Source organism: Meles meles, chromosome 15, assembly GCF_922984935.1.
Source record: "Meles meles chromosome 15, mMelMel3.1 paternal haplotype, whole genome shotgun sequence".
Classification (NCBI taxonomy): Eukaryota; Metazoa; Chordata; class Mammalia; order Carnivora; family Mustelidae; genus Meles; species Meles meles.
The window spans coordinates 15,145,617-15,160,207 of record NC_060080.1 but is presented as its reverse complement, the minus strand read 5'-3'; positions in this window follow the sequence as shown (position 1 = coordinate 15,160,207).

Sequence of the window (14,591 nt, the reverse complement as noted above, 5' to 3'; positions counted from 1 at the left end):
CATCCTACGGGGCCAAGGTTCTTGTCTTCCAGAAGGCTTCTCCCTGGGTCAGAGGGCTGTTATGGGTATCAGATGGCCCATCTCTGCAATGAGCATCATAAACTATAAGGCACTAAGGTATGAATTGTGGAGATTTATGGACTGCTCTCCCCTACTTTGGGAGGGGAGGGCAATGACAGGTTTTTAGTAGGGAAAGGATACATAGTCTGTTTTGTGTCTTAGATTTTTTGGGGGGATGTTTTGAAGGACAATACAGGTGGAGGGACATAAGTTAGGAGGCCATTTTTAGAGGCCAGGGGAGAGAAGATGAAAGCCATCCTGGGGAGGAAAGGAATAGAGAGGGAGGGGTGTGTGTTGAGAAACCTTAGGAGGTGAATGGAGGAGGCCTGGTAATGACAGATGGGAGAGGGAGGTTCTAAGATAGGACTAGCCTGGGACCACTTCCAGGCATCTAGAGGGAAAGGAGTTACACATTCCTGGAGATGGACATCCTTTCCCTCACCTCCAGGCTCTCCAGGTTTGTTCCTTCCCTAATGGTGGGGCAGGTGTTGTGACTTGCTGCCCCCAAGGGCTCTTGGGGCAGGGGCAGGGGCAGGGGAGGGGGTGGCTCAGTGCCTCCAGCTGATGGGACATACACGCCCATGAACATTATGCTAAAGAATTCGTTAAACACAGGAAGAAAAAACACATAGCTACTATTTTGTTCTCATTTACAAGTCATTTTCCAACACAGTTAGCAGAGTTGTGGGACACTGGAGCTAGTAGGGCCCTGAGAACTCTAGTCCAACCCCCTCAGCTTAAAGATGGAGAAATTACAGCACAGGGAGTCCAGCTCCACCCAGGCCAACACACACTGAGCACCTACGATGTGGCGAGTAGAATTAAGCAGAGTAAGATGCCAGGGACTGCGGGATGGGGTGTGCTATGTTCTGAATGTTTGTGTCGCCCCCAAATTCACGTGTTGAAATCCTAACTCCCAGAGGCGATGGTATTAGGATGTGGGGGTTTAGGTCATGAGTGTAGAAGCCCAAATAAATGGGATTAGTGTTCTTACAAGGGGGACCTCAGAGACACCTCTCGCCCCTTCCAACATGTGAAGACACAGCAGGAAGTTGGCAGTCTGCAAACCGGAAGAGGGCTTTCAGAGAACCTGACCATGCCCGTGCCATGACCTTGGACTTCCAGCCTCTAGAGCTGTGAGAAAATAGACGTTTGTTGTTTATAAGGCACCCAGTTGATGGTATTGTGTCACTGCAGCCAAAATGGACCGAGACAGAGTGTCACCTTAGGTGGGTTGCTCGGAGAAAGTCTCAGTGACAAGGTAGGACTTACGGACACGTGCCTGGGCACCTTGTGGATATGAGAAACCTGAAGTGTTCTAGGATCACAGAATCTGCTTACGTTGGAGAGAAATAGTATCTCCATCTATAGCCAGGACATAGGAATAAAAACCTACTGTCAGAGGAAGTCCTCAATGAAGTATTTCAAGAACATTTCCTAGACCTGAAGGAAGGGTTTCCACATTGAAAGGGACCAGGAACAGTGGATGAAAAGAGAGCCACAGCAAGGCAACCCGTGGCGAATTTTTCCAGAACACTGGGGACAAAAGAAAATAAATGGGATTTAAAAGGAAAATCCCGTCCCGTACAAAGGAAGCACAGATCAAAATGTTTTCATATTTCTCAATAGCAATAAGTTTTAAGGCAATGGAGAAACAGTTTTTACAATTTTCAGAGAAAATGATCTTCAATGTAGAATTCTGTTTCCAGTCCAACCATCAATCAATTGCAAGAGGAGAAGAAAGATTTTTCCAGATATTCAAGTGTTGACAAATTTGCCTCTAATGCACTTTTCCCCAGGAAGCTACTGGAAGATGGGCTCCACCAAAATACGGGTTGCGGGGCAACAAGAGGAAGGAAGGCAAGGGAACATTACCCCAGGGAAGGTGATGAGTATCCTTCACAGGCCTCTGGGGTCGTCATTCAGATGAGAGCTTCAGGAGGGATTCCCAGGAAGACAAAACTGGTAGGCTGCCACAGGGGTCTGAGCACCTTGAAAGGAGATGTATATACTCTATATTACTCCAGATTTATAACATTGGAGTTTAATTTTATTTATTTATTTATTTAAGATGTTATTTATTTACTTGTCAGAGAGAGAGTACAAGCAGGCAGAGTGGCAAGCAGAGGCAGAGAGAGAAGCAGTCTCCCTGCTGAGCAAGGAGCCTGATGTGGGACTCGATCCCAGGACCCTGCGATCATGACCTGAGCCAAAGGTATTAGCTTAACTGACTGAGCCACCCAGCTGTCCCTGGAGTTTAATTTTATACTTTGGGGTTTAATTAGTGATAAATAATTAGAAATCTAACCGAAACAAAACCAAAGACAATGATTAATTTTAGGAAAAGCCAAAAATAAGCAAGCAAAAAAAGCTATCATTGTATATCATTTAATTCAATATCATTAGCATATTAATAGTAATTAGTAGTAAAGTCAATAAACAAAGTAATAAAAATAATAAAGAAAATAGTAAAGGCAAAATATTCATCTAGCTAAAGTTATCATGTAATTATATTTTAAGGGATAGGAAATATGTTTAGGTTTAGTGGGAAAGAGTAAAATCCTCGTCTTCTGTGGTGGAAATTCCATGAATGACATTCAAAATTGGAAAATCAAATAAGTAATATATGTCATATTTATTTGTTTATATAACTATTTTTAAAAAGATTGATTTATTTTAGAGAGAGAGAGCATGCAAACGAGCGCACAGAAGGGTGGATTGGGGCAGAGAAAGGAGAGAGACTCTCAAGCAGACTCCACACTGAGCGGGGAGCCCAAAACAGGGCTCGAGCTCACGACCCTGAGATCACGACCGTGAGATCATGACCTGAGCTGAACCCAAGAGTGGGAGGCTCAACCGTCTGTGCCGCCCTGAGGTCCCTCTATGTCATATTTAGAGCAGGGGAGATAAATACTAGAAGAACCAATTGGAAGCGTGGGGAAGGGGAGGAGGTGAGAGGTGGGTCTGAGGACAAAGGCCTTCACACTACGAACAGGTAAAACCGATGAAGTTCCAGCTGAAGTAAAACACACACTCCCCTCTGCCAGGCCTTCAGTGTTCTTTGAGATTTGTCCAAAAACTAGGCTGTTTTTCTAACTCATTTTTCCACTGTCCTTCCTCTCCCCACATACCTGTGGTGTCTTAGCCTCCATTATGTCTCCCATCCAGAGGCTGTCACCTCTGTCCAGGATGCCTTCCCCTACCTGTCCCTTGTCAGTTCGCGAGGTCATCCCACTCTCCACGGTCTCTGGCTCAGTCCACGAGGCTGCTTCCCCACCAGGCCATGAGGTCCGGAAACCCTGATCCTTGTCTCCTATAGGACCAGCACCGCCATGTCTGGCCCCTCACTGGACTTGTTCCATCTCAGTTTTTCTCATCAGGGCCGGATGCATATGGGGAGCATTCCCAAAAGATCCAGAAAACCAAACCCTGGCCTGTGATGTGAACTGAATGGGACTTTCTCTTGCCCTCAGGACCAAGACGGCCCTCCTTCCCCTGCTGCACTGGCCTACAAGCTTCCCAGAAGATGGTCCCCACTCACTGGTGTCCCCGCGCTCCCCTCGCTGCTCTGTCCCTCTGCCTCCAGGATCTCACCCTTAAGCGGCAGGCGGGTACAGGAGGGGTCAGATTTCCGAGGAAGAGGCGAGGGACAATTCACGGAGATATTAATGTGTTCACCCAGCGTGCTTCCTAAGTTCTTGCCTGGGGGCGGTGTGTGGGGGACTTTGCAAGCAGGCCTGGTGTGTCAATAAAAGCTCCAGGAGCCCAGAGGAGCTCGGCTGGTGTCCTGCAGGGGGCGCCGTGGAGAGTAGCGCTGAAGATGCTTTTCCGCAGGCTTGAGGGAGATCCCGGGAGGCCTGTGAACACAGGGCTGGCACCGTCTGCGCATCGGGGCCTCCTGGACCCCCTCTCCCTGGGGCTTCCAGCCGCTCCAGATAGCCCTGCGCTGGGAATGTCGCCCGGAAAGCACGCAGCCACCCGACCCAAGGGTCCACGCCAGGCTGCCCGAGTCAGTAGGTGTCTCGAGCAGTTAACGAGCAGGAGCCAGTTTTACCCCCTAACCAGCACCCCCACATCCTCAACAGTTAAATTAATCCCAGAGTTAAAGTAACGTAGAGTGAGCTTATAAAATGTGGCGTCACCATCGCTCTGAGCGACTGAGGCTTGGACTGGGAAACAATGGGCAGAATGAGTCACTTTTCCTGGAATCATGAGCCTTTGAAGACTCCAGAGCACAGAGCGCCACGGAGGCACCTCCTGGAGAGCCCTGCTTCCCATCATGGTGTCGCGGGCGCCTGCAGCCATGGCCGTGCTTCCAGAAGGGGCAGGGGACCCGGCGGCTGCGGCTGAGCCCGAGCCCACGGGGATCTGAGCACACCCGAAGGGGTCAGTGGGGGCCACTCCAAGTACCTTTGTCTAGGCTTGCCCCCCGAGGTAACGTCAGCCTGTCCTTGTGCACACACAGGTCTGTGAGAATTAGAAGAAGCGGAGCCTGGTCTGGACAGATGAATTACGAGGCAGCCCCTCTCCTCCCGGCCACAGCAGGGCTTGACGGAGGGCTCTCAGGCTGACATTCAGCCTTGTCCCAAGGCCAGCTTGTCACCCAGGACATCCGTGAAACTCCACAGGGGAGCCACATGTGCGGAGAAGGGAATGGGGGATGTCAGGAAAGGTGGTGGGGCTGGTGAAGCCCTCTGACTAGAGCAAAACATTTTTTAAATCCAGAAGATTATAAAGAAGAAAATTGAAATCACCCATAATCTCGATATCTGATGTTTGAGGCACAGAAAATTTTTTTTAAAAATATTTTATTTATTTGACAGAGAAATCACAACTAGGCAGAGAGGCAGGCAGAGAGAGAGGAGGAAGCAGGCTTCCCATGGAGCAGAGAGCGCGATGTGGGGCTCGATCCCAGGACCCTGGGATCATGACCTGAGCTGAAGGCAGAGGCTTTAACCCACTGAGCCCCCAGGCGCCCCGAGGCACAGAAAATTTGATGTGGAGAGAAATCGGATCCAGAGGGTCCTTGGGGGCCTTCTTTTGGACGATGATGTTGGGTCTTGCTGGCCAAACCGGGGCCTGTACTGGCCGCCAGGTCTGCGGCTCCCTCTCCAGCCTGGGAGCCCGGCCTCGGGGGCCTACAGGCTGTGCGGGACCACATCGCTGTTTCCTCTGGGGATTCCTTTTCACAGGACCCCAGCTATTGGATTTCTGGGGCTCCCGGCCCCTGGAAGTTCCCAGCCTCTGGAAAACCACTCATTGACTCATTCTCACTCAAGGTTATTTCTGAAACGTCTTTTCTGCCCCATTTGTACCCTTGAGGAAAAAAAAAAAATCACAGCGTGTGAAAACAAACAGTTGAGCCCCTCCACCCTTGCCCACGGGGGCCAGATGCTCTAATCCCCTGCAGCTGTCCCTCTACTCAGAGCCTGGCGTCCCTTCGGCCGCCCATCCCAAGACACTCGGCCACGTGCCAGAGATGGGCTCGGTGCAGATCCCCTCCAGCAGCCATTGCCAGCCGAGGCCCCTAACGCTCCTTCACGCTGGTCTCGCTTTGGCAACATCCTTTAGAGTGTCCCAGGACGAGGCCCTGCCATTGTCTGCAAGGTCCCAGCAGATGACAGAAAGTGATTGCAATCAAAAGAAAAGTATCAGACAAAATTCCAAGGAGGAGGTGGGCTTGAAGGACTGAGGTTCTCAAGAGGTGGAACTGGCACGGGGCGCCTGGGTGGCCCAGTCCGTTAAGCGTCTCCCTTTGGCTCAGGTTGTAATCCCGGGTTCCTAGGATCCAGACCCACATCGGGTTCTCTGTGTAGCCGGAAGCCTATTTCTCCCTCTCGCTCTCCCTCTGCCTGTCACTCTGCGTACTTGTGCTCTCTTTCTCTCTGTCAAATAAATGAATAAAATCCACTGAAAAAAACAAACAAACAAGGTAGAAATGGCAGAAGGCGGCTCTGGACTCTTGGGACATCCAAGGAAGCCTGTCACCGTGTTTCCACACATGTGGACATCACGTGCACGCTAACATCGTACACCCCCACGCTCACATCTGTGCACAAGGCTTCTACCTAAGGTTGAGCCCCAAGAGCTTTCACGCTTGCCTAGGGGGAAGGGCTTTCACACGTGCAAGTGGCTTCCGGCACCGGAGGTGAGCGCTTCCATTAGCCTTTAGAGCAAACCTATTCTTTCCTGTTTCCCTCCCTCCCTTGTCTCTTTCTTTCCTCCCTCCCTTCTTTCCTTCACCCCCAAAAAGGGCCCTTGAGTCCCACAAATATAATATGACCATTATTCTTTGGGAAAACTATAACGATGTTCATTCATAAAGGATGATGTATTGATGTGTCTGAACTTTGTCACCAAAGCTGCTGGCAACGTGTGTGTGTTGTTGGTGGGGGGTGCAGAAGGGAGGAGAAAACCTGTGGGAAGGGCCTAGGATGAGTGACTGTTGTTGTTGCTGAGGAAAGAGGTGATTGTTACAACACGAAATAGGGGGGCACTGAGCCAGGCATCCTGTGATTTCTTTTTTTAAGATTTTTCTTCAGGACTGTGAACGTTCTAAGTCCTTGAACACCACATACATGTTAACAGATGATTATATAACATTGTTTTGGGGCCAAAAGACTATTTCTTAAACACAAGACTAATAAGAGCTGCATCATTAGCAAGCATTAAGGCATAGTTTATGTGTGCAAATGTAGATGTTCAGGAAACAGTATACTTTTAGTCCCACCCCAAGCTGGTGCTCAGGCATGTGCGTGTCATGTATGACAACCCCACGAGGAGAGGAGCTCTCGGGGTGTGCACGATGACCAGAGGGGGCTGTGGTGAACCCTCCCGCAACATTTCCTCTGCTTCTTGAAAGAGTTCACAGGCTCCTTAAAGCTCATCCAGGGACGCCAAGTTCAGAACAGCAAATACTAGAGGAAACTCTCTCCCATGGGAGAAGTGCCACAAATCATTTGAATCAAGCCCTTGTAAGAAAATATGAAGGGGCAGCTGGGTGGCTCAGGTCATGATCCCAGCAGGGAGTCTGCTTCTCTGCCTCTCCCTTGGCTCGTGTATTTTCTCTCTCTCCCTCTGGCTCACTCTCTCTCTCCCTAAGTAAATACATAAAATCTTTAAAAATATATATGAAAAAGATGTTTGGTGCTCTTGAGTTAAATTTACAAAGGAAACTTGACATGGAGAAGGTAATCTTATTCGAATGCTACTGTGTGTATCCTCACGGGAGCAGTGCAGAAAGCAGGAGTTGAAACATCCATCAGAAAAGTCCTCACTCTACCAGGACAGTCCCCGGCCCCCAGGATCCCTGACCCCGTGTGACACTTCCAGCTGCGGGAAGAATTTCTGTCCCCAGAGCAAATGCAGCAACGATTTATTGAAGAAAAAAAATGTAAACAAACCGAGGTCATCTGATTCTAAAGTCTGTGTTTTGGGTTGTTTTTTCTCATTATACCACAAGCACCAAATTAGGCAGATCTTTAGTTATTTAATAACTATAATTAAAGCTTTGAGTTATAATAAAAGGATGTAATTTTAAAGGAAAATCATTGTGTTCGTACTGCCAGCACTGTGCCGGAGGGAAAGCTTAGAAGAAGAACGTTGAATTCTGGTCAGGGAAGAGGGACACATAGACAACAAGCCGGAACAAGGCTGCCCATCAGGACAGGAGGGAACCCTCACTGTGCGTCCAGCTCCTGGCTGGGAGTCCTGCTGGCTTCCTGGTGCAGACCATAGTAGGTCCAGGAAGGCTGGTTGACTGGAGATGAAGTAGCATTAAGGGTGTCCTTTCCCCTTACCACGCCTGAAGTTTCATGTCTTGCCCATAAGGGGGTGAGAACAGATTTCCCTGAGGGCCTTTCCAGTTCTAAATTCCATGACTGCTCAAAGGAATAGCATAAGCAAAGGCCATGAGGTTGGGTCGAGCCAATGTGAATTTCTTGTTCACCCGGGAGCCCTGTTGGCTCTGAGGAGGAGAAAGCAAAGACTCCTGGGATGCTAAAGAGCTTGAACTTGGCCCTGTAGTCAGTGGGAGCCATTGAGGGTCCTACAGGAAGGAGGTTGTAATACCTTTAACCCAAACCTTTGGAGGGTCAGCAAGGAGAGGAGAGAAATCTTTATGTGACCTGTGTTGGATATTTTTGGTCTGTCTCTCTGCCCAGATCTGTTCTCTGTCCTGCTTGGTACCAAGGACCCTCAGAATACTGAATCGGGGCCTCCTTTGCTTAAGGGCGGTAGAGCCGGAGACCAGAGGCACTTCCTCCCTGCTTTGCCGAGTTCTGGGCTGACTGATCCTCCACTTCCCAGGAGCTCCAATCCCCTCCCGCAGGTCCTCTCGACCTAGTCCCTGCTCTAGTTAGTCCTTGGGTGTGCTTCCTTACCCAGTGTTGCCAGAAACGAATACAGGATGCTCAGTTGGATTTGCAGTTCTAGTAAATCAAAAATAATTCTTTAGTATAAGCATGTCCCAAATATTACAGTATTTATCCTAAAAATATGATTCATTGTTAATACGAAATTTGAATTTAACTTGGCATCCTATTTTTTATTGGCTAAATATTTATTATTTTTTTTAAGCTTTTATTTATTTATTTGACAGGCAGAGAGGGAACACAAGCAGGGGGAGTGGGAGAGGGAGAAGCAGGCTTCCCACCAAGCAGGCAGCCCGATGGGGGACTTGATCCAAGGACCCTGGGATCATGACCTGAGCCAGGCAGATGCCCCTACTAACCCCATTTTAATCCCCCTAATCTTGTCCACACTCTGTAATAGTCTCTTCAGTAAACCTTCCAGGATCTTTCATTTCCTGCCCTTTCTGGCCCCCACATAGACGTCCCACTTCCCACTGGGGCTCTCGCGGTTACAGCAGCGCCATAGGCAGCAGGCCTGTGCCTCAGTGAGGGGGAGCCTTTGCCAGTCCCCAGACCTGGTGCCCAGGTCAGCCGGGGTGCGCCTCCTTCTCTGGCCTCCTCTTCCCACTGTGCTTGGTGCGTGGAGGTCTCCAGGGAGCCCCTCCTGTGAATCAGAAGGCAGGGGTGCCCGCACAGGCAGGGCCCACGTTGCCCTGTGCCTGGGAACCACAGCTGAGAAGACACAGCCTCCCCCCAAGCTTCCCTGGTGATGCCGCGGTCGCTGTGGCCATGGGGGCTCATGGCAGGGGAGCGGAATCCCGGCTCCACCACTTAAGGGCAGAGGGCCCTGACCACTCTGAGCTCCGTTCCCCATTGATGACTTGGAGATGGACTCCCTCCCCAGGGCCAGCAGGAGAAGTCGATAGATGGACACTAAAAATGTGTATAAACTGTGCCACAGCGCCTAGCGGCCTTTCCCAGAATAGGAGCCACGGTCATTATTGCTGATCGTGTATCCGTCCATCTCCGCTCGAGGCCAGGAGCCGTGGTGGCCCACCTCCGTCCTCGCCACCCTCCCTGGGCCTGGCAGAGGGCAGGGCTCAGATGCATCCACGGAGTGTGACCTAAGCTGCATGGACAGGGGACAAAGGTCGCAGACCTGGCAAAGCAAGGGCTTCTGCTGTGTCCTGAGCTTCTGAGACAGGAGAGCACAGGGTGAGGGGCCAGGTTTGGGCCTCCGAAGGCCCTGAAGGCTGAGTGTGAAGCACAGCAGAGGAAACACGATCCCGATCTCTGATGGTGTTTCTCCGCTGGGGCTGCCCCTCCCGCGCTCCTGTGTGCGGGAGGATCCAGCTCCGATGCACCCAACGTGAGCTTTATCGGCTCCTTCCTGGACCAGCACCGGGGGTGGGGGGTATAGAGGAGGGTGAGGGGGTGGGGGAGTAGAGGAGGGTGAGGGGGGTAAGCTGGGGTCTCCCACCAGATGGCAGTCAGACTCCCCACAGCCCTCTGGCGGCTTCTGGTCCCCAGAGCCAGGACTTGCGCTCCAGGGCCACAGTCCGGCAGAACCAGTCTGATCTGGGCCAGTGTCTCCTGGGCCACAGCTCGCTCGTCCGTGCCGGGGTTTTGAGGTGGACTGTGGAAGGGATGGGGTGAAGGGGCTCTTTTAGGGAGCTCAGAAGGGCAGCTCACCTAGCCCCAGGTGGCCGCAGGGGTTCTGAGGACACTGGGGGCTGCCACTGGGTCAGCTGACCCCGGGGCTGATGTCGGGCTGGGCGTGGGCTCCCTCACAGACCACCCAGCGTGGCCTCATCTGAGCTTTGCCAAATCAACACGGTTTGTGGCACCTGGCCGCACAAAGGCCGGACCCCCTCCCAGACGCGGACCTCCAGGGCTCCCATGACTGAATCCAGCTCCTGGAGCCAGGCCAGGCCGGGGCAGAGGTAAACCAGACGAGGGAGGATCAGAGCCACCGCACAGATCTAAGGGCCCGTCCCGCTGCGGTGGGGACACAAGCCACAGACCCACCCGGAGGGGCTCGGAAGCCCGAGTAACACCGTCTGGAGGAGTCATGGGAACTACTGTACCAGATGAAGCCAGTCTCTGGAAGGAACTACAGCCGTTTTAGTTTCATTTCTGCTCAGCGGAGAGTAGCTTATTGGGAAGGTCGGATCTACTCTCTACAAAAATGTAAACGTCTGTTTTCTCTGTGGGTCTGAGTTGTGGTGTCGACCGACTTGGGCCCCTGGGGCAGGTGGGGAAAGCCAGGCAATAGAGTGAAGACTTAGTGTGCCCATGGGGAGCCAGGGGTGTTTCGAGGACGCTTCTGAGGCTGACGTCCCTGCCTCCCTCCACATCTGTTATCAAGAGGACAAGAACCACTACGTGGAGACCTTCTGAGCTGTTCCGTTCTGCTGTTTTAGCAATAAGCTGTCTCTCTGTGGCCCTATGTGAGGGGCTAGAGGACTTGGGCTTGGGATGTGCTTTCAGGTGACCGTAGCTCTGGGGACAAGGGAGCTGTGTGTAGCTATGCAACAGCTGGAGAGTGGGGGGGGGTCGGGGAGGGGAACGGTTCCTGCCAATCACCACGGAAACAGCCAATCCAATCCCACACCCGCACCCGATTCTCTCCCCGAGTGTGTCATCCTGGACTCATGTCGGTGTCAGGCAGAATCTTTGAGAGACACGTTTCCTCTTTTTTCAGGAGTGGCAGGTCCCCTCACACAGCCACCTGGGCTTGTTCAGGAGGCCTCGGAGATGACGTGGTGTGTCCCTCTTCCCGCCAGCAGGTGAGCTCTCCCACTTGGCAGTGGCTTCTCCTCCAAACCCCTCATTGTCCCACACTCAGGGCGCTGGTTCCATTCCATTTGCCTCCCTTCTTCACCCTGACCACCCCGGGAGGCTGACAAACCCGGACCGCAGTGGCTGGGCAACGAGGATTCTTTCTATCGCGTTTCTCAGATTCCGCTCCTTCCTCCAGCCTCTCACCTTGGGGGGTTTGTAGACGTTTGATGATCAGAGAAGATTTGGGAGCTGCTGCCTGGGTGGGTCTATGTACAATGGTCACCTTTAACCTAGAACGAGACTTCGTTAGTCCCTGGAAGCTTCGGAAAACCATAGCAACCTCTCTAGGAGATGGATCTGCTGGACCTATCCTGGGACTCTGGGAAGACAGGGCACCATCGTGACCACCACCATCACCACCGCTATCTTAGGGACATGACTAGAATAACACCTGGGTCAAATTTGGGTCACACGTTGCAGAGGCTGAGGGGAACCGGGCCCCAGAACAATCAAGGGCACCCTAGGCCTTAGGCACCTGCACACTGCAAGCTGAGAGTTTGCTCACTTTCCACCTGACATGATTATCCTAGACCCAGCTCAGTTCTCCAGTGTCTGTGAGGTCTCATTCCCTTAGCAGAATGAACGGATCACGTTCCTTTGGGGCTTGGGGATATCGCATTGTGTTATTGGGGGGTTTATGCTGATCTTCGTCCTCCCGCCCACTGCCACCCCTAACAAGAATGGGAGCTCTTCAAGGACAGACCTCGTCTTCATCCCAGTCGAATGAAAGAATGACCAGTTTCCACTTACTAGACTGAGAACTAAACCGTGTATTGTAATAACACCGTAAGGTGACAGGTGGTAGCCACATGAACGGGGAGCGGAGCGTAATGTATCCAAGTGTTGAACCACTACCCTGTGCCCCTGAAACTAATGTAATGTTGTGTGTCATCTCTGTTTCATTTAGGAAAAAACCAGCCGAACTGTGCGTGGGTTGGGTCAGGCAAATCACCGTTTTCTAGACGGTCACCGAGTATGGATTACAAAACATGTCTCATGGGACGCCTGGGTGGCTCGGTTAAGCATCTACCTTCGACTCTGGTCATGATGCCGGGGTCCTGGGATGGAGCCTGTTGCTTCTCCCTCTGCCTGTCGCTCCCCCTGCTTGTGCTCTCTCTCGCGCTCTGTGTCAAATAAATAAATTAAAAAAAAATCTTAAAACCAAAACAAGACGATGAACAAGAAACCCCACAAAACATGTCTCACATTTAATTTGCCTGGGATCCAGGCCAAGAAATTCACCCAGTGAGTTTCATTTGCCTTTTCTGAAGACTAGGGATAGTGGGGGAGGGGGGCAGGGGAGACCAGAAACATCCTAAAATTCGCAATGATTGGGAAACCTGCTCACTTCACAGGCATCTCCTTTGCCAAGAAGAATTAAAGAGGTAGAAGCCGCTAGGCTCACGTCAGGAGGCCTCGGGTGGGCTGCAGGCTTCCCTGCCGGCAGCTGGAGAGCCTCAGCCCTCGGCCGGTCTGCAGCTTGGACTCCTCATCTGCAGGAAGTCAAGGCACTAATGAAGCAGAAAACCTGTGAAGTTGGAGTGCGCGCCCCACGGGAACCTCAGTGAGGGCGGGAGTCCAGCTCCGTGAGTTCTAGCGACGCACACCCCCACAGAAGCCGCAGGGCTGGGAGGAACCCGTGTGACCGAACCGCAGACAAGCTGTTTGGACCTGCTCGGTGCAGTCCCGAGCAGCCCTGCATTTGGAGAAGGCGGATTTGGGGAGAGCGCTGGAGCTGTGGGGTTTGCGAGGCCAAAAGAGGAGGGTGGGGTGTCAGAGAGGGAGAGGGAAGGAGGAGCTGTTCTAGGAGAACTCAGCAGATTCACAGGGTTTTCCCGAGAGAACGGATTGGAATACCATCTCCTCCTCCCCAGCGCGTCTGCCCTGCACACCAGTGCCTTGAAACTGGCTTTGTGACTCAAGGGGCTCTGGGGATAAGCTTCAGTTGGTCACTAAGCAAATGTGTGATGAAGAACACGGCTGCCCCCAAAGGCCTCGTCACTTTGGACCGTCCAGGGCTGGGCTGATTTGGAAAGGAGTGTAGCAGGGAGGGCCAGGCCTCCCTCCACATATTCAAGCCCACTCGTCCTGTCCTCTCCTGAGTGTAGCTACAGAGTAGGCGTCAGACCTTGAATCTGCTCATAGACACCCGGACTGGAGATCTGCTCTCGTCATCGAAGAGTGAGCTTAGGCCTGGACTGAGACCTAACATGTGTTATTCCCCCTATCTGAGTGTCAAGGTGGTGGAAGGTGCTAGAGAAATGGAAGCCAGTTTCAGAAAAAATAGAGGTAATCCAAGATTAAGCTCTGTAGCTCTGGGAGGAAGGAGGGTGAAGAAATGAGTTCATAATGGTTTAGTAAACCAGATTATTGCTGATTTGAGCTATAAGAAAATGGTTACTGGGAGAGATTTAATTTCCATAGGACCTGAGGGAAGACTCTTGACATTTGAATATAAATATACAATATTTGCTGTCCTGGCAATGGTCTTTCCCCAAATCACCAAAGTCCCACAGTGTGGGGCCAACCCAGAAAGAGTTGTGTATCACCGTCCTTCCCTGTGCTTCCATTTCCTGCTAGGGAGGGACAGAACCACCTCTCCAGCTGCTGAATACTCATTTGTGATTTCTGTTCACCTGGTTCATTCCTTCCCTGTGGCTGCTAACTGCTCACGGAAGTTAAGGGGAGCTGGTGTGCCCGAGAGAAGTGAACACTGATGGTAACTGAATGTCGTCCTTGTGGTAGGCGCCGTGCTAGGCCATTTGCACGCGCTCTGTGTATTGCTTGAGAGGATGGAGTCTCATCTACCATTGGGTGCAAGGTTCTATGTGTCAAGAACAGTGGAGGATCCATTGTTTTATCCCACTTGTAGCATAGTGACTTCTCTGTCTAGACTTTCAGGAACACTGACAGAAGACAGGAGCCTTCTGGGTCAGAAGCAATGGACTTGATTACCATGCAGCAGGGAGTATGTGCGTCCTAGCCCCTGGTCCCTTAAGTGCCACAGGGCGATGTGGCGGGGCCCAGGGAGATGCTGGATGTGCCTCTTTCACAGCTGAGGATCCCCAAGTTTAGGAAGCTCTAGTTTTATAATGGGCTCTAAGCTAACTTGCTCAGATTTTGCTCTGGAGAGAAAAATTCATCTCGACTATACTGGACAACGAACAAATTATTCCTCAGCTCTAAAGGGAGACACAGTCTGGATATTATTCCAAGGCCGTTCACTACGCAAGCATCCTTGAACAGATATCCCCAGCAAAAGCTGCACTGATAAGGTCTGCAGAAGTATGAGAGAGACCAATGGAGAACTGCCTCCCTTACACTATGTAAGTACAT